Source organism: Somniosus microcephalus, chromosome 2 (assembly GCF_052327205.1).
Source record: "Somniosus microcephalus isolate GS21.2 chromosome 2, FLI_Smic_1.0, whole genome shotgun sequence".
NCBI classification, from domain to species: domain Eukaryota; kingdom Metazoa; phylum Chordata; class Chondrichthyes; order Squaliformes; family Somniosidae; genus Somniosus; species Somniosus microcephalus.
In genome coordinates, this window is record NC_140988.1 from 35,429,644 (window position 1) to 35,450,165 (window position 20,522).

Genomic DNA, 20,522 nt, shown 5'->3' on the forward strand with positions numbered 1-20,522 from the left:
GCATGAGCTGTGCAGCCCTGGGAACAAAACAATGATAAAAATTTACCATACCCAGGAAATCCTGGAGTGCCTTCACGGACTGCGGCTGCGGGCATGCGGCGATCACCTCCACCTTAGCCCGAAGCGGCATTGCCCCCTCTGAAGTGATGCGGTGGCCTAAGAAGTCGATTTGCTGCAGGCCGAACTGGCATTTGGCCGGGTTGACAATGAGGCCATGCTGTTGAAGGCGACGAAAGAGAATGATCAGATGCTTGAGATGGTCCTCCTTTGTGGCGCTGGTGATCAGTATGTCATCCAGATAGACGAACAAAAATTTGAGATCCCGCAGCACCGAATTCATTAGGCGTTGGAATGCCTGCGCCGCGTTTTTAAGTCTGAAAGGCATGCGGAGGAACTCAAACAGGCCAAAGGGGGTGATGACCACTGTCTTTTGGATGTCCTGGGGATGCACCGGTACCTGATGGTACCCATGGACGAGGTCGACCTTGGAGAAGATCGAATTCCCCGCCAAATGTGTGGAGAAATCCTGTATGTGCGGTATGGGGTACCGGTTGGGGGTCGTGACATCATTGAGGCGGCGGTAGTCACCGCAGGGCCGCCATCCACCCCCGGGCTTAGGGACGATGTGGAGAGGCGAGGACCAGGGACTATTCGACCGGCGAATAATCCCTAACTTTTCCATGGAGGCGAACTCCACCTTAGCAGCCGTGAGCTTGCTGGGCTCTAGCCGCCGTGCCCTGGCGTAGACTGGAGAGCCGGTCATCGTTATATGGTGCTCCATCCTATGTTTGGCAGTCGAAGCCGAGAAGGTGGACTTAGTCAGCTCAGGAAAGTCCCCGAAGAGGCGGAAGAAAATGTCGGGGTGGGCCGAGCGCAGGAGACCGAGTGCGGTGCGACCGTGCCGCGCACACAGGGAATGCAGTCGAACGTGGCGCCTAGGAGTGCCTGTGAAATTTTGGCCGTGACAAAGTCCCATATAAAGCGTTGGCCACTGAAGCAGACCTGAACCCGCCGTGTCCCGCAAATATGAATCGCACCCCCATTGGCAGCTTGGAGGGGAGAACCACGCCTGCCGGACTGAAGATCGAGGACTGACGCGGGAAGGATGCTGCACTGCGCCCCTGTGTCGCACAAAAAATGACGGCCAGAGATGGAGTCGGTTAAATAAAGTAGTTTCCCGGAATCGCCGATCGCCATCGTGGCCGCGGGGCACGCCCCAGAGTCGGTGTTCTTGATGCACAGTTGCTTGTTTGGTGTTTTGGGCACGAAACTGCAAGACGGACGGCAGCTTCTGGCCTTTACGCCAAACCGAGCATGGTAATAACAGAAACCGGTTGTTGGAGGCGTCGAGGCAGGGCCCTTTTGGGTGGGGTGTCTCGCGACGGCGCAGTGTTGTTGTCGGACCGCGTATATTTTATCTGCCTCTTCGGCGAGCGCTATGCAATCCCCGGCATCCGATCTGGCGAGGGCCGCCTGCACCTGTTCGGGCAGTTGACTGAGGAACAGTTCGCGGAACAGGAAACATTGCGGTTCAGACCCCAGGAGTGTGAGCATCTGGCTCATCAACTCCCAAGGTTTGGAGTCTCCTAACCCGGGCAGCGTGAGTAGGTGGCGTGTGTGCTCTGCCTTCGTAAGGCCGAATACCTGCATTAGCCGTGCCTTAATGGCGACATACTTGTCGGTGGCCGGGGGGTTCTCCAGTAGGCTGATGATCCTCGACGCCGTCGAGCTGTCGAGTGCGGAGACCACGTAAAGATAACGGGTCTGATCCTGCACGACGTTGTGGAGCTCGAACTGCGCCTCCGCTTGTACGAACCAGGAGGCCACCTGTTGTTCCCAAAATTGGGGGAGGTTCAAAGCCACTGCGTTGGCTTCCATCATGGCCCTGCGTTCCGTTTCCGCCGCGAAGAACGTCTGCGAGGATTCGGGGTCACCAATGTAGAAGTGCTTGAACTCCTAACGAAAGTACTGAGACTGAAACTAGCAGTTAACCAAACGTGGTTTAATGCACTAGTAAAAGTTACAAACAAAAACGCAGGAGAAACTCTATACAGGTCTGTACACCAACTGGTTCCACGAGGACAGAGGGGGAACGCCTCTCCCCTCTGACGTCATGACGTCATCACGTTTCCCGCCGTTGGGAACGTCACGTAACCTGCGTGATGATGTCATCGCGCTGGATCGCCGTTTTACCAAACCCGCACTGTTTGTACAGAGCAAACACTTAAAGGTAACAAGCACCTGTTAAAGGCAATTATATACATTACTGCAAGAGTCTCTTGGTGGCTTTGCCACAAGGTAATGATTCTGGCCTTGGGTTCCCTTTTATATTATCTGCTAAACTATTCTCATTATTCCCTTTTCTAGCTCTCATAGAATCATAGAAGCATAGAATGGTTACAGCACGGAAGAAGGCCATTCCGCCCGTCGAGCCCGTGCTGACTCTCAGCTCGTCCCCGGCCCTCTCCCCGTAACCCTGCAACTTCTTTTCCTTCAGATACTTCTCCAACTCCCTTTTGAAAGCCGTGATTGAATCTGCCCCCACCACCCTTTCAGGCAGTGCATTCCAGATCTTAACCACTCGCTGCGCAAAAAAGTTTTTTCTTACGTCGCCTTTGGTTCTTTTGCCAATCACCTTAAATCTGTGTCCCCTGCTTCTCGACCCTTCTGCCAATGGGAACAGTTTCTCTCTATCTACTCTGTCCAGACCCCTCATGATTTTGAACACCTCTATCAAATCTCCTCTCAACCTTCTCTGCTCCCAGGAGAACAACCCCAGCTTCTCCAGTCCATCAACATAACTGAAATCCCTCATTCCTGGAATCATTCTCATAAATTTTTGCTGCACCCTCTCTAAGGCCTTCACATCCTTCCTAAAGTGTGGTGCCTAGAGTTGGACACAGTACTCCAGTTGGGGCCGAACCAGTGTTTTATACAGGTGTACGATTAGGATCACCGGTCACACACAGATTACCAAAGGGTCTCAGGAGTTGTAAAGCTTTTTATTAAAGAGCTGCAGTTTAAAGCATAATCAGATATTACATGTGGTTAAAATAAGCATAATAGCCATACAACCTGTGACAGATGAGGACAATCTGTGGCCCTGGAATGGAACAAAACAACTGGTTGGACAGTTGTTGGAGGTGTTAGGTCGTCAGCCACCTCAGATGCCAAACTTGGCCAAGGTATTAGGCCGTAGCCACCTCGGGGAAGCCTTCACCTCTAACTGCCTGCCTATTTCTTTCTCGGTCCTTTATTTTTATATGTTATTTTGGTGGGCTGGTGGATACCTGTTTTTACCCATTGCATTGTCCAATTACAAGAGAGAGGCTACCTATAACAGCCTCATGAGGTCAATTTCCTCCTTATCTCTGTTCTAAAGGTCTTGTTGCCCTCTCATAGACAGCTTGTTTATCCTACAGCTCCTTGCTGAATCCCTTATCAGCCCTAGTTATGCCCACTCAAAGACCTGTTTTTGTGATCTGACCTCGTAATTCAGCTCTCTGTATAGCTATTTTTCTGACATGACTGGAATCTTTCTGTATCATCAACTTAGGCAAACTGCTGATCTAGGGAACCCGTAACAGACTATTATTTCTTTCAATCCACGATTTCTTACACAGGTTCATCATAATTTCCACACTTTTGTACTCTAAGGGGGAGAAATTCGGTTGGTTGCGCCAGCGATTAGCACCTAAAGAGGCCGAGAAGTGGGGCGTTAGCCAATTTTCGCCCGTGCGCAGTGAACCCAGCGCCTCCTGCTATATTGAGTGGGTTTTAGTGCTGGCGCTCGCGGGCGCAGGCAGATCATGATGTCATTTCAGTGTGCAACGCCTTTTTGGCGCCCCGGACCGGAAATTGAGTGGCGCCTGTGATGAAATATTCCATTCATCACTCATCAGTATTTCTCTGCCTGTGACTGTGGTTGGTTTCAGTTTCATTTCCATTGTATTGTACTGTGTTTAGGGCTCTGCCCATACCTGGCTCCTATGTAAGCTGGCCCAGCCTGCAGCACATCCAGTACGGCAGACCTCTGGATGGAAGATACATTCTCCTCTGTGTGTTACCTTCTAAGTCAATAAAAGCCTTGTTTTGTTTCGCTAACATCGAGTCTCGGATTTATTGAGGCACATCAATTTTATTGACTTAATTTTCAACACAATGGATCAACTCTTGAAACCCGAACGTTTGGATTTGGACCAGCATGCTTCGGACGCATCGGCACGCTTCGGACACTGGTTTATGTGTATGGAATTCTTCCTGGACAATTCCGCAGCCGTCAAAGACGCTACGGACGCTGCGAGTATGAAACTCAGAATTCTGCGGAATTGGGTAAGCCACCGGGTTTACCCCCTCATCCAAGACGCCGACACGTACCCGGCCGCCTCTGACATCTTAAAGGCGCATTACCAGCAGCCTATGAATGAGGTGTATGCTAGGCATCTGCTCGCTACTCACGCACAGCGACCTGGGGAATCGGTGGAGGAGTTCCTAGGCACCCTGAAAACGCTTGGCAAAGACTGCAAGTGCCAAGATGTAAAAGCCGCAGTGTACACTGACGAGCTTGTTCGCGATGCCTTTATCACAGGCCTCAGCTCCACTTACATCCGGCAGAGACTGCTGGAAAAAATGGGATTGGACCTGAAACAGGCTGCGGACACAGCATGATCCCTGGATGTGGCCCAGAGAAACTCGGACGCCTACTCTTCAGCCCGCGCCGTCCACGCCGCCACGTGTGCACCAAGGGCGCCGCCATCTTGGAAGGCATCTTCCCCGCCCGGCAGCCCGACACCGTCGGGGCCCCGCTCTCCCCCCAGAAGCCCTACGACAGCCGCGACGCATCGGGGACCCAACTGCTACTTCTGCGGGCAGCCGAAGCACACCAGAAACTTGTGCCCGGCGAAAGGCACCACCTGCTTTAAGTGCGGTAAGAAGGGGCACTTCGGGAAGGTGTGCAGAGGGAACCCTGCCGGAAAACCCGCCACCGCCGCGTGTGCGCCGTGGGAGCTGCCATCTTGGACGCCATCTTGCCCGACCTCGTGGGGTCCGCCATCTTGTGAGCAGACAGCGTGGGCGCCATCTTGTCTCGATCAGGGCGCTACAGTGGCATCGGTCACAGTGGACCAGACCAGGCCGCACCCGCTATCCAAATCAATGGTGGACATCGAGGTAAACGGGTGCAGGGTTAAATGTTTAATTGACAGTGGAAGCACGGAGAGTTTTATCCACCCTGAACTGGTACAACAACTCTCACTAAAGGTGGTCCCTACTCGGGGTACCATCTCTATGGCTGATAAAACCCAGACATCGACCATTATGGGTTACTGCACGGTACAATTGTCCGTTAACGGAACTGTATACGATAATTTTAAAGTATTAATCATGAAGAATCTATGTGCGAGCGTGATCTTGGGCCTGGATTTCCAGTGCTACCACCAAAGCATCACGCTCAATTACGGTGGGTCCCAGCCGCCCCTCACAGTGTGCGGTCTGGCTACCCTGAAGGTAAAGCCGCCTTCGCTATTCGCGAACCTTACCCCTAACTGCCGGCCAATAGCGACCAAAAGCAGGAGGTACAGCTGGGAGGACAGGCGGTTTATCGCGACCGAGGTAGACAGGCTCCTGAAAGAGCGCATTATTGAACGCAGCAATAGCCCGTGGCGCGCCCAAGTGGTGGTGGTAAGGGGTAGCGAGAAGAAACGGATGGTGATCGACTATAGCCAAACGATCAACAGGTACACCCAACTAGACGCCTACCCGCTACCCCGCATATCAGAAATGGTGAACCAAATCGCCCAATACCGGGTGTTCTCCACCATCGACCTCAAGTCAGCGTACCACCAGCTCCCTATCAGACCAGAGGACCGCCCGTACACCGCCTTCGAGGCGAACGGACGCCTCTACCAATTCCTCAGAGTCCCCTTTGGGGTGACGAATGGGGTCTCAGTCTTCCAGAGGGAGATGGACTGCATGGTCGATGACCACCACTTGCAGGCAACCTTCCCCTACCTCGGCAACGTCACCATCTGCGGTCACAACCAGCAGGATCACGACTCGAACCTCGAGAGGTTCCTGAAAACCGCACAAAAACTCAACCTCACCTACAACGAGGACAAGTGCGTTTACAACACCACGTGCCTCTGCATACTAGGCAGCGTGGTGGAGAATGGGGAAATCGGACCAGACCCCGACCGATTGCGCCCCCTACGGGAGCTGCCCCTGCCCAACACTCCCAAAGCCCTGAAAAGGTGCCTGGGGTTATTTTCTTATTATTCCCAATGGGTCCCCAACTACTCTGACAAAGCCCGCCCCCTCTTGAAAGCATCCTCTTTTCCGCTCTCTGCTGAGGCCCACGCCGCCTTCAAAAGCATTAAGCAGGATATTGAGCGGGCCACGCTACAGGCAGTGGACGAGAACACCCCCTTTCAAGTGGAAAGTGATGCGTCTGACTTTGCCTTGGCGGCCACCCTCAACCAGGCGGGGCGGCCCGTAGCTTTCTTCTCGAGGACCCACCAAGGGCCCGAGATCAGACACTCCTCCATAGAAAAGGAGGCCCAAGCCATCGTGGAGGCAGTGCGCCACTGGCGCCACTACCTAGCCGGCAAACGCTTCACCCTACTTACCGACCAGCAGTCGGTAGCGTTTATGTTCAATAATAAACAGAGGGGGAAGATTAAAAATGATAAGATTCTTAGGTGGCGGATCGAGCTCTCCACCTTCGATTATGACATCATTTACCAGCCAGGGGCCCTTAACGAATCCCCCGACGCCCTCTCACGAGGGATGTGTGCCAGCGCCACCGGGGATCGGCTACAGACCCTCCACAATGACCTCTGCCACCCAGGGGTCACGCGGCTGTTCCACTTCATAAAGTCCCGCAACTTACCCTACTCGATTGAGGAAGTTCGGTCCCTGACCAGGAACTGTCGCACTTGCGCTGAGTGCAAGCCTCGGTTCTACCGCCCAGATAGAGCCCACTTAATCAAAGCTACACGGCCCTTTGAGCGGCTCAGCTTAGATTTCAAGGGCCCCCTCCCGTCCGTCGACCGCAATGTTTACTTCCTGAACATTGTGGACGAATACTCTCGTTTCCCATTCGCCTTCCCCTGCCCAGACATGACCAGCGCCACGGTCATTAAATGCCTCAACAGCCTGTTCTGCCTGTTCGGTATGCCGAGCTACATCCATACGGATAGGGGGGCATCCTTCATGAGTGAAGAGCTACGCCAGTACATGCTGTCCAGGGGGATCGCCACGAGCCGTACCACCAGCTACAACCCCCGGGGTAATGGTCAAGTGGAGCGAGAGAACGGGACAGTATGGAAAGCAGCCACTCTAGCTCTAAGGACCAAAGGCCTCCCTATCTCCCGCTGGCAGGAAGTCCTCCCAGATGTGCTCCATTCGATACGGTCGCTATTGTGTACTGCCACTAATGCCACGCCTCATGAGCGAATGTTTGTCTTTCCCCGGAAATCCACCTCAGGCGTATCCATGCCGTCATGGCTCTCCACCCCAGGTCCGGTATTCGTGCGAAGGCATGTGAGGGGCCACAAGACGGACCCTCTCGTGGAGTCAGTGCACCTACTCCACGCCAACCCCCAATACGCGTATGTCCGGCACGCCGACGGAAGGGAGGACACCGTGTCCATAAAAGACGTCGCCCCAGCCGGTAACGACAACAACCACGACAACAGCAGCAACAACGACCACAGCAACTCTTACCCACCCACTACTCTTTCATCACCCCCGGAAGAACATCGACCAACGGTACCCCCACCAACTACCCCTTCAACAACCCTGGCGGCACCCCCGGCAGAGACCCAGGAAGCCACCGGGGACACCCAGCCGACACCCGCGGCACCACAACAGCCACGTCGGTCGCAGAGGACTGTCAAACCCCCGGACAGACTAAATCTATAGAAGGGGTGAATGTGATGAAATATTCCATTCATCACTCATCAGTATTTCTCTGCCTGTGACTGTGGTTGGTTTCAGTTTCATTTCCATTGTATTGTACTGTGTGTAGGGCTCCGCCCATACCTGGCTCCTATGTAAGCTGGCCCAGCCTGCAGCACATCCAGCACGGCAGACCTCTAGATGGAAGATACATTCTCCTCTGTGTGTTACCTTCTAAGTCAATAAAAGCCTTGTTTTGTTTCGCTAACACCGAGTCTCGGATTTATTGAGGCACATCAGCGCCTGCCTCCATTCCGCCTGGCGCTAATAGTGACAGCTTGCTGGAACGTTCCCAAGTCCTTCTCGGGCTAGGGGGGCGCTATTTAAAGGGGACTGCACTAGTATAAAAGTGGCAGCCATTTTGGGTGGGCATCTTGCTGGTTGTTGGAGAGAGTTGCTGACCTTCAGTGGGACAGCGTACTTTTCATTGAGCCAGCGGTGCCTTTGGTCCTTCAGCCCTGTCCACAACAGTTTGCTGGTGAGATATTACTGCGTCTTACTTCTTTCACATTATAATGGGAGCTGCTTTGGAGGGGAATATCCTGCTGGCTGAACATATGGGAAGGGCACAGAGGCGGAGGGAGAGAGGGCCGGGAATGGCCAGAAGGAGGAGGGGCAATGGACGTCGCCAAATGCGACTGTACGCTGCCAGGGTTTTCAGGCAGCAGGTGTCATACATTGCCATGTCTGAGGAGCAGTGTATGCGAAGGCTCCAATTCGGAAAGGATGTGGTGACTGAGCTGTGCCACCTGCTTGCTGAAGAGCTGCAGCCGCGGTTACAGTGCAAGACCTCTCTGTCAGTGGCCGTCAAAGTCACTGTTGCCCTAAACTTTTTCGCCAGCGGCTCGTTTCAGGCAGCAACTGGGGACATTGCAAATGTTTCTCAATTTGCGGTGCATTGCTGCATCCGGCAAGTTACAGCTGCCCTATATAGAAGGAGGCAGGAATTAATCACCTTCCCTTTGACCCTGGAGAAGCAGGGGGAGCGCTCACAGGGCTTCACGGCTATAGCGGAATGCCCCATGGTGCAGGGCGCCATTGATTGCACACACGTGGCTTTGCGGGCGCCATTACAGAATCCCGAAGAGTTCCGCAACCGCAAGGGGTTCCACTCCCTCAATGTGCAGCTGGTCTGTGACCACCAGCAGATGATCATCACGGTCAACACCCAATTCCCTGGCAGCAACCACGACGCGTTCATCCTGCGGCAGACCTCAGTGGCTGACCTTTTTGAGGCCCCGGCTCACCCACGAGGCTGGCTTCTTGGCGACAAGGGCTATACTCTGCCCATGGCTCATGACCCCGCTCCATTTGCCCAGCACCCCGGCAGAAGAGCATTACAACACCAGCCATCAGGCGACCAGGAACATTGTGGAGCACACAATCGGTGTGCTCAAGCAGCGGTTCCGTTGTCTCGACCATTCGGGGGGCACCCTGCAGTACTCGCCAGAGCAAGTGTCGCGCATCGTCATGGTCTGCTGTATGCTCCACAACCTGGCCATTCGACGCACCCAGCCAATGCCAGCTGACCTTGAAGGTCGAGCAGAGCAGGCGGACGAGGAGGAGGAGGAGGAGGCGGAGGAGGAAGACGGGAGGGGTCCAGAAACTGGAAGGGCCGTCCGTCAGAGGCTCATAAGGACTCGGTTCTAGGCCTCTCTGACGGAATGCTGGGTGTAATTGGAACAGTGCCCTCCGGTTCGCCCAAAGCCTATGAAGGCCACCATGCTTGTAAATAGTCTAGAGTTCCAGTGTAAATAAAACATTTTCTTTATTTTCCAAAAAGTGCTTCCTTCCAGCATGACAAAGCAATGGCAACAGAAAGCATAACTAACGAACTAACACATAACTGTCTGGCAAACCCGCGACACTACCCAAAACATGACTAACATTCACAGCAGGTGTAGACGGCCTTGAATTCTACAAATGAGACATCTCAACAGCTCCCTCTACTCTTTACCCCTTGATGGAGATCTACTTCTCTTACAAGATCGGCCCCTTCCCTCCCTGCAGCTCCTCCGTAATTGGACCCCAGTGGCTGCGTCAAGGCTGGGGGATGCCTGCTGAGTGTACGAAAGCGCAGAAGCCCCTGAGGGACGGCCTGGATGACCTCTGGGCTTGGAGGGCCCGGATGCTGACTGCTCCAACTGTGCATGGTTGGAAGCAGTCTGTCCTGCAGGTGGTGGCAGCTGCAGTGGAGACATGCCAGCGGTGGCATCAGGAATGCTTACATCCTGAGAGCGGACACCTGCTCCGTGGTCGGCCGACACACTGGCACTCTGACGGGGCAGCATCGCAGCATGCACCACAATCGGCTGGTCCACAGATTGATGGCCTGCTGTGGTGCTGCAAGGGCCCCGGGTAATCCTGCCTGATCCAGCTAGGGTGGCAGCAGTCAGTGTTCGCGTGGCCTCAATCTGCGTGTGCAGGAGGCCAGCAAGTGACTGCGTGGCAGCACTGAGCACTTGCGTGGCAGGTGCCAGTGCTTCTGAGAAGCCCTGGACAATCCTTTCCACTGCTTCGGACAAGGCTGGAACAGTCCTTTCCACTGCTTCGGACAAGGCTGGAACAGTCCTTTCCACTGCTTCGGACAAGGCCGGGACAGTCCTTTCCACTGCTTCGGTCAAGCCCTGGACAGACCTTTCCAGGACTGGCCCGAAGCCCTGGACAGTCCTTTCCATTGCTGCCCCGAAGCCCTGGACAGTCCTTTCCATTGCTGCCCCAAAGCCCTGGACAGTCCTTTCCATTGCTGCCCCAAAGTCTTGCACACTCTTTGCCAGTGTGTCGATGGAGTCAGGCATCCTCCCCACTGCAGCCTTCAGCTCAGTGTGCCTGAGCCGAGCCTGGGCGCTCATCTCTGAAAGGCTACGCACCTCCTCTGCACTCTGTGCAGCAGTCATCATGGCCTGCCTCGCCCTCCGGGGAGACAGCCCCCGAGCTTCCCTACCCCCCTCGCGTTGCTGCAGCCCGCTGGTTCCTGCAACTGGTTCTCATCAGAGGCCCCCCCCCTCCCCTCCAGGGAACTACTATCCCCAGTCTCCAGATGGGCTGGCTCCCCTGAGGCTGGCACGGATGTTCCGGCTTCCTACTGCTCGTCGCCTCCGGAGGCAGTGGCACTGGCAGCTTGAGGGCCCGGCTCCCGAGCTGGTAATGCAGCATCTGAAAGCAGGGAGGTTGAAGAGTGGCTTTAGTGAAAGGACAGGGTAGCAGCAAGGGATGCAAGATTGCTGCAATGCTATGACATGGGTCCAGAGTGAAAAAGCATGCTGGTGGGGGGAACAAGTGGAAGGAGACAGTTCAAAAAGGTGAGGACCATACCATCGCTGTGCACAATGGGGTCGGCAGCTCCAGTGGTGACAGGACCAATCATACGGCCTCCAACAATCTGGTGGACTCTCTCTTCAAGATCCATGAGAGTCTGGAGCGGAGGACGTCCTCCTCTGGTGCGAAGCTGCTCCTTGCGGTTCCTCGCCAGCTTGGCCTGCAGGAGAAAGGACGGGAAGTGATGAAACATGATGCCCGGAGTTGTCATCTCATGCCCCCCATGGTGGAAGAGCCCTTACATGATGCCCTGAGTTATCATCTCATGCCCCCCATGGTGGAATAGCCCTTACATCATGCCCTGAGTTGTCATCTCATGCCCCTCATGGTGGAAGAGCCCTTACATCATGCCCTGAGTTGTCATCTCATGCCCCCCATGGCGGAATAGCCCTTACATCATGCCCTGAGTTTAATGTGCATGTGTGTTCCCGGAAAGGGCCATGGGTGCTTGCTGGCAGATGGCCAATGGGGCATCGCGCACCCTCTGGCCATAAAGTCAGGTGCAGATGGAGGGATGAAGAAGTTTGCCGAAACACCACTCACCCTCACGACCCGAGTGAGGTCATTGAATTTCTTCCTGCACTGCACAGGGCTCCTGGTCACCATGCTGCTGGAGTTGACCTTTTGAGAAACTTCCCTCCAAGCTCTTCGGTATTCCTTCTGATTAGGCCTCCTGCCATTGTCGGGGTACAGCACATCTCGCCGGCGCTCCACTGCGCCTACCAATTCATCCAATGCCCCATTGGTAAAGCACTCCGCTCTCTGCCTCACCCTCTCCATCTTCTCAAAGTTTGTAACGCCACAGAATGGCCAGCTCCGATTTTGAGGCCTACAAGACGCAGAGTGTGGCTGCTGATCCTTACTGACCCACCCCTTTAAGAGCTGGCCAGCACCTGAAAGTCTCGTGGTCATCGGTAATTGACAGCACCTGCGCTGCGCCCGCCCGCCCCGATATTGAGTAGCGCCGCCAGGTTAGCGCCTTAGGAGTCCCGTGTAACGCCTGATTTTGCGCTTCAATCACCTTTAGGAGCGCTGCAAACCAATATCATGCGAGGTGGCGATAAGTTGCATCTGGCTATAAAATTTGTGCAGCGCCAATTCTAACGCCCCAAGCGGGGCTATACCCAATTTCTAGGCCTATACCTCTATTTATGAAGCCCAGGATCCCGTAAGCCTTTTTAACTGCTTTCTCAACCTGCCCTGCCACCTTCAACGATTTGTGCACATACACCCCCAGGTCTCTCTCTTTGTACACCCCCTTTAGCATTGTACCATTTAGTTTGTATGTCCTCTCCACATTCTTTCTACCAAAATGTATCACTTCGCACTCTCCTCTGTGCTTTCCATATTCAACTTGGTTTTCTACTGTATTATGAATGCTACGTTTGTTATAAGGCTCCTTTTTCGGGTACATTTTAATCTCTATATCTTTAGTCATCCAGGGAGCTCTAGCTTTGGCTGCCCTCGTGGGAATGTATCTACTCTGTACCCGAGCTGTCTCCTCTTTGAAAGCCTCCTATTGTTCAATGACTGTCTTGTCAACCAATTTTTAATTCCAATCCACCTGGGCCAGATCCCCTTTTAACTCACTGATATACCTATCAATTCATCCAATGAAAAGCGACGAGTTAAGATAGTAACTATAGGTTTTTATTGGCTAAATAACAGAGCCCACCCTCGTGGGTGATCGGGTCCAACAAGGAGGAATACCAGCCAGTCGACCACCTTTATACCTGGGCAAGCAGGCGGAGCCATGGGTGGAGTCAGCTGTGGTCAGCCCAGGTATAACAGCGTGACAAGAGGTGACCTTGTGTAGTGATACAACAGTGTAAACAGTGATAACCATAGTGTAACGATATAAACAGTGATAACCATAGTGTAACGATAGTGAACGATAAAAGTGGTTTACCACATTCACCCCTTGTTTAGATTTGAGTCCGGCGGGGTGAAGTGTACTACCAGTTCGGGTATGTCAGTCTGTCCAGAGGCCTCGTAAGTCTTTCTGATCGGCGCAGCAGCGGCGGCGGTGTTGCAGTATCCGATGTTAATGCTGGTGTCTGCGTGGTCGGCGAAGGCTCGTGGGGTTCCGGCATGCCGTCTACCTGGGCTGGATTTGGGGGGGTGGTGGGGGGTAACGGTGGTGTCTCAGGGGTGCCCGAGGGTGCAAGGTCTCGTAAGGAGACTGTGTCCTCCCGCCCGTCTGGGTATGCCACATAGGCGTACTGGGGGTTGGCGTGCAGGAGGTCCACCCTCTCGACCAGGGGATCCGTTTTATGGGCCCTCACGTGCTTTCGCAGCAAGACGGGCCCCGGAGAAGTCAGCCATGTTGGTAGCCAGGTTCCCGTCATTGACTTCCTGGGGAAAACAAACATTCGTTCATGGGGGGTGGCGTTAATGGCCGTGCAAAGCAGTGACCGGATGGAGTGCAGCGCTGCCGGGAGGACTTCCTGCCAGCGAGAGGTTGGCAGGCCCTTAGACTTTAAGGCTAAGAGAACGGCCTTCCAGACAGTCGCGTTCTCTCTTTCCACCTGGCCGTTCCCTCGGGGGTTGTAGCTGGTGGTCCTGCTTGCAGCAATACCTCTAGCTAGTAGGAACTGGCGAAGTTCCTCGCTCATGAAGGATGAGCCCCGGTCGCTATGTATATAGTTCGGGAACCCGAACAAGGCGAAGAGGTCGTTCAGGCATTTGATGACCGTGGTACTGGTCATGTCTGGGCAGGGGAAGGCAAAGGGGAAACGGGAGTACTCATCAATGATGTTGAGGAAGTACACATTACGGTCAGAGGACGGGAGGGGCCCCTTAAAATCGATGCTCAAGCGCTCGAAGGGGCGGGTGGCCTTGATCAGGCTTGCTCTGTCCGGCCTAAAGAAATGCGGTTTGCATTCGGCACAGGTTTGGCAGTTCCTGGTCATGGTCCTGACCTCCTCGATGGAGTAGGGCAGGTTGCGGGCCTTAATGAAGTGATAAAGTCTGGTGACCCCGGGGTGGCAGAGGTCGTTGTGGAGGGTCTGCAGCCTATCAATTTGCGCGTTGGCGCATGTACTTCGTGATAGAGCATCTGGGGGTTCGTTCAGTTTACCAGGCCGGTACAAGATATCATAATCATAGGTGGAGAGCTCGATTCTCCACCTCAAGATCTTGTTGTTCTTGATTTTGCCCCTCAGCTTGTTATTAAACATAAAAGTGACCGAACGCTGGTCGGTGAGGAGGGTAAATCGTTTGCCTGCCAGGTAATGCCTCCAGCGTCGTACTGCCTCCACAATCGCCTGGGCCTCCTTCTCGACCGAAGAGTGTCGGATCTCAGGGCCCTGGAGGGTCCTTGAGAAGAAGGCCACAGGTCTCCCCGCCTGGTTAAGGGTTGCAGCTAGGGCGAAGTCGGATGCATCGCTCTCCACTTGGAAAGGGATAGACTCATCCACCGCGTGCACTGTGGCCTTAGCAATGTCTCCCTTTATGAGGGAGAAGGCTGCGCACACTTCTGCCGTCATGGGGAAGGAGGTGGACTTCATGAGGGGTCTGGCTTTGTCCGCATAATTCGGCACCCATTGGGCATAGTAGGCGAAGAGCCCCAGGGTTCTCTTCAGCGCCTTTGGACAGTGGGGGAGGGGAAGCTCCATGAGGGGGCGCATTCTTTTGGGGTCGGGGCCGATGACTCCGTTCTCTACTACGCAGCCGAGGATGGCAAGACGCGAGGTGTTAAACACACATTTCTCCTTATTGTAAGTGAGGTTCAGCCGTTCGGCCGTACGGAGGAATTTCTCCAGATTAACATCGTGGTCCTGCCGGTCGCGGCCGCAGATGGTGACGTTATCTAGATAAGGGAACGTGGCCTGCAGCCCGTTCTGGTCAACCATCCGGTCCATCTCCCTTTGGAAGACCGAAACCCCGTTGGTGACGCCGAAGGGAACCCTAAGGAAGTGGTAGAGGCGGCAATTCGCCTCGAAGGCGGTATACTGGCGGTCCTCAGGGCGGATAGGGAGTTGGTGATAGGCCGACTTAAGGTCAATGGTGGAGAATACCCGGTACTGTGCAATCTGACTGACCATATCAGATATGCGGGGGAGGGGGTATGCGTCCAGCTGGGTGTACCAGTTTATGGTTTGGCTGTAGTCGATGACCAGGCGGTTTTTACTGCTGGTCTTAACGACTACGACCTGGGCACGCCAGGGGCTGGTGCTCCTCTCGATGATGCCCTCCTTCAGGAGACGCTGCACCTCAGAGCTAATAAAAGCTCTGTCCCCGGCGCTGTACCGCCTGCTCTTGGTGGCGACGGGTTTACAGTCGCGCGTGAGGTTAGCGAACAGGGAGGGGGGCGGGACCTTGAGGGTGGATAGGCCGCAGGTGGTACGCGGTGGGCGGTTTAAAGGCTGCTGGTTGTCGACTGTGAGTGGGGGCCAGGGTCCACCGTATGCCAAAGTGACACTTTGAAGGTGGGATTGGAAGTTCAGCCCTAGTAGGATGGCAGCGCAGAGCTGGGGCAGGACGAGGAGTTTAACATTTTTATACTCCGTGCCCCTAACCGACAGGGTCACAACACAGTAGCCGCTGATGTCTGTAGAATGGGACCTCGACGCCATCGAGATCCAGTTGCGCGTTGGCCGGACAGTGAGGGAGTAGTGGCTCACCGTGTCTGGATGGATGAAACTCTCCGTGCTTCCGCTGTCGAACAGGCAGGTCGTGGCGTGGCCGTTTACTTTGATGTCCATCATGGACTTGGACAGGTGATGCGGGCGAGCTTGGTCCAGTGTGACGGAGGCTAGTGTATGGCTGAGCGAGCTGCTGTAGTCTGCGGGTGAGGCGGTGGTCGGGTCTGGAGACAAGGTGGCGGTCGAGTGTGGTGGACAAAATGGCGGCGCCCACGACGTTGAATAAAATGGCGGAGAAGATGGCCGCCCCCACAACTCACATGAGGCACTGCTGGCGTCAGTGGCCTTGATCAAAGATGGCCGCCCCCACGACTCACACGAGGGGATACTGGCATCTGTGGCCTTGATGAAAGATGGCCACCCCCACAACTCGCATGAGGCACTGCTGGCGTCTGTGGCTCTCCCCCTGCAGGCCTTCGCGAAGTGGCCTTTCTTGTGGCAGTCGGTGCAAGTCGCGTTTCTTGCAGGGCAGCGCGTCCTCGGGTGTTTTGCCTGGCCACAGAAGAAGCAGCCGGCGGCCCGATCGCGGGGCTCCGATGTCGCAGCCAGTACCGGGGGTGGCGGTCCCGATCGGTTCTGGGACGCCGACGCTGAGGTAGGTCCCAGAGGCGGCGGTGCGAGGGGTATTGCGGCCGGGGTCGGGCCCGAGTCCCAGGGTCGCGCAGCACAGTACCTGGAGTACGCCTCGAGGTCCCGATGGGCCACTTCCAGAGAGCGAGCGAGGGCTGCAGTTGTATTCAGGTCGAGGTCCTTTGATTCGAGCAGTCTTTGCCGTGAGTAGTCGGACCGAAGGCCTTTCACGAAGGCATCGCGGATATTCCCTTCAGTATTTTCTGCAGCCGTTACAGCTTTAAAGTCACAGTCCCTGCCGAGTGTTTGTAGCGCCCGTAAAAATTCATCTACAGACTCTCCTGGTTGTTGCGAGCGGGATCTTAGGAGATGTCTGGCATACATAGAATTTACCGGGCTCCGGTACTGCTCTTTCAGCAGGTTGAGGGCGTCCTCGTATGTAGCAAGGCCCCGGATGAATGCAAATACTTTAGGGCTCACCTGGGCGGTCAGAACTCTTAGTTTGGATCCCGGAGGCACGCCGGATTCTCCCAGGTAGGATTCGAAACAGCTCAGCCAGTGTTCGAAGTCGAGGGCTGAGTTTGCTGCCTGTGGGTTTAGATCCAGGTACGGCGATCGGAGGGCTCGCAGCCAGGCCGGCTGCTGTGGCTGTTGTAGCTGGCCGTTTGGCTGGTCGTTTGGCTGCTCCGATCCACTCATTTCAAAATTTAGCCAATAAAATTGATATACCTATCAATTCATCCAATGAAAAGCGACGAGTTAAGATAGTAACTATAGGTTTTTATTGGCTAAATAACAGAGCCCACCCTCGTGGGTGATCGGGTCCAACAAGGAGGAATACCAGCCAGTCGACCACCTTTATACCTGGGCAAGCAGGCGGAGCCATGGGCGGAGTCAGCTGTGGTCAGCCCAGGTATAACAGCGTGACAAGAGGTGACCTTGTGTAGTGATACAACAGTGTAAACAGTGATAACCATAGTGTAACGATATAAACAGTGATAACCATAGTGTAACGATAGTGAACGATAAAAGCGGTTTACCACACTCACTAAAATTAGCACTCCTCCATTTAAGTATTTTTAAAATTCTCTGGAATTTTAACCCCAACTTCATAAATCTCTCAAACACATTAGCCACCAGTGAGCACATAATGGGCCGTATTTTCCGATCGGAGGCTTCCTGCGTGCGGAGGCCTCTGCTCTGGAAAATCTACGGACTTACTTGAGGGCTCCCAAGGTGCATATACTTCCAATCCTGGGCCTCTCCAACTCGAAATGTGCAGGGCCCAGGTATCCCAGAGGCGCATGCGGTTCGCAAGCATCCCTGGGATCACGTGGGCCATGGGGAGCCAATAGGAGAAGGGAATCTCCCTTCATACACTTGACAGATAAACCTGTCAAATATATGAATGGAGATCACCCCAAAAACACTGTAAAACATTAAATATATATTTTTTTAATCACATTTTTAAAAAGAGTTGAAATTACAATAAATTAAATATTTTAAACAAAAATTAAATTTTTGAAAAAATAATTAAAGTTTTTTATGGGGCTAAAAATAAACTTACCTTTTTAAATTTATTTTTAAATGATAAATGAGTAAAAACATTTTTTTTACTTTTTCAAATCTTATGCTAGTTACCAAGTGTAAGATTTCTAAGTGTTTTCTGCGGGCGGAGGTTCTCCTGAAAGCGGAACTATCCGCCCGCAGAGGCCCTTCTCTAGAGCAGGCGTCCGATCTGTCAAGAGCATTAAATGGTGAGAGATTGGGAAATGTTGGTGTTCAGAGGGACCTGGGTGTCCTTGTACACGAATCACTGAAAGTTAACATGCAGGTACAGCAAGCAATTAGGAAAGCAAATGGTATGTTGACCTTTATTACAGGAGGATTTGAGTATAAAAGTAAAGATGTCTTACTGCAATTATATAGGGCCCTGGTGAGACCACACCTGGAGTATTGTGTACAGTTTTGGTCTCCTTACTTAAGTAAGGATATACTTACCATAGAGGGAGTACAACGAAGGTTCACCAGGCTGATTCCTGGGATGACGGGATTGTCCTGTGAGGAGATATTAAGTAGACTAGGCCTATATTCTCCAGAGTTTAGAAGAATGAGGGATGATCTCATTGAAACAGACAAAATTCTTACAGGACTTGATAGGCTAGATGCAGGGAGGATGTTTCCCCTGGCTGGGGAGTCTAGAACCAGGGGTCACAGTCTCAGAATAAGGGTCGGCCATTTAGGGCTGAGATGAGGAGAAATGTCTTCACTCAGAGGGTGGTGAATCTTTGAAATTCTCTACTCGAGAGCTGTGGAGGCTCTGTCGTTGAGTATATTCAAGACAGAGATCGATAGACTTTTGAATATTAAGGCAATCAAGGAATTTGGGGATAGTGCAGGAAAGCGGAGATGAGGTAGATGATCAGCCATGATCTTATTGAATGGCGGAGCAGGCTCGAAGGGCCAAATGGCCGACTCCTGGTCCTATTTCTTATGTTCTTATACAAAGAAAAATATCGACTTTGTGCCCTTGCTGCTGCCATTCAATGAATAGGATTACAACTGTGTAGCCAACATGCTGTGTCCTTAAGGCAGTACAGTATTGGCAGAGCTTTAAAGTATTGATAAACCTGTACTAAATTTTGAAGATGGATTTGAGGGCTGTGCTTCACCCATCATCAATGTTAATTCATCCCTTAGCACTATATCATGTAGTGTAACACAGGGTGTCACTGGGGTAGTGAGTGATGTGAAGGATTGATAAACCTCTTTTGCTCAGATTATAAAATAAATGTCCCAGAAATTCCTCGGGCAAGTTTCCCAGCAATTATGCTGGCACTCCACCCCACCTCCCCTTGAAACCAAATGTCATCATTCTCCATTGTAAGGGGACCAAAATAAACTTTTACCTTCACAAATTCTTCATGGATCTAGGCCACAACCTAGGCCTGAACTCTTAAGGTACTCCCCTACATCCGCCAGTGAAGAAACCAGTATGCCTCTTTCTCCCAGTGCATTGGCTCCTGAAGATTAACCAGGCTCCACTATTTACAAAGCTTTGCGGGAACTCCCAATGTAGGCCAAGACCAGACTTATCCGGATATGATGGGAGTGCACCAGAAAGGCCGAAGTAATTTTGGCCCCGAAGTTTCATAGAGTTGAGACCAATCTTGCAGCGCAAAAATTCTGACTTCAAGAGAAATGACATTTTTTGTAGTGGGAGTTTACTCAAGTGTTCTTGACTCCAAATCCTAGATGTTAGTGGCACCCACCTGCTGAACCACATGATACCTCTCCAATATCTGTGCTCTTCAGATGCTGGCATTCTGAATCGAACTAGCAACTTTACTGTTTGGCTATTAAAGGGCTGACATAAAGAAATTATCCTGAAGGCTGTCAAGTACAAATAAAGTATTACCTATGAAGGTCGATAAGTTAGTTTCTAACAGAACCTTTCAGTGGATTTTAACCAAAGTCACAAAAGAAGTTGTGGACTGTCACGTTTGCATCAATGTTTTCCATTATCTGCTTCTAAGTCTGTTACAGTGGGCTGCAGCTGACGTTTTCCAGCCATAAGATCCCGAGCAACAACAACAACTTGCATTTATATAGCGCCTTTAAAGTAGCAAAGCAACCCAAGGTGCTTCATAGGACTATTATCAGACAAAATTTGACACTGAGCCACGTAAAGAGATATTAGGGCAGGTGACCAAAAGCTTGGTCAAAAATGTAGGGTTTTTAAGGAGAGACTTAAAGGAGAAAGGTGGAAAGGTTTAGGGAGCACATTCCTGAAGTTATGGTCTAGGCAGCTGAAGGCATTTCTGCAAACGGTGGAGCAAAGGAAATCAGGGCTGCACAAGTGACCAGAATTGGAGGAGTGCAGGGATCCTGGAAGGTTACAGGGCTGGAGGAGGTTACAGAGATAGGGCAGGGTGAGGCCGTGGAGGAAACTGAACACAAGGGTGAGAATTTTAAAATCAAGGCATTGCTGCACAGGGAGCCACTGTAGGTCAATGAGCACAGGGGTAAAGG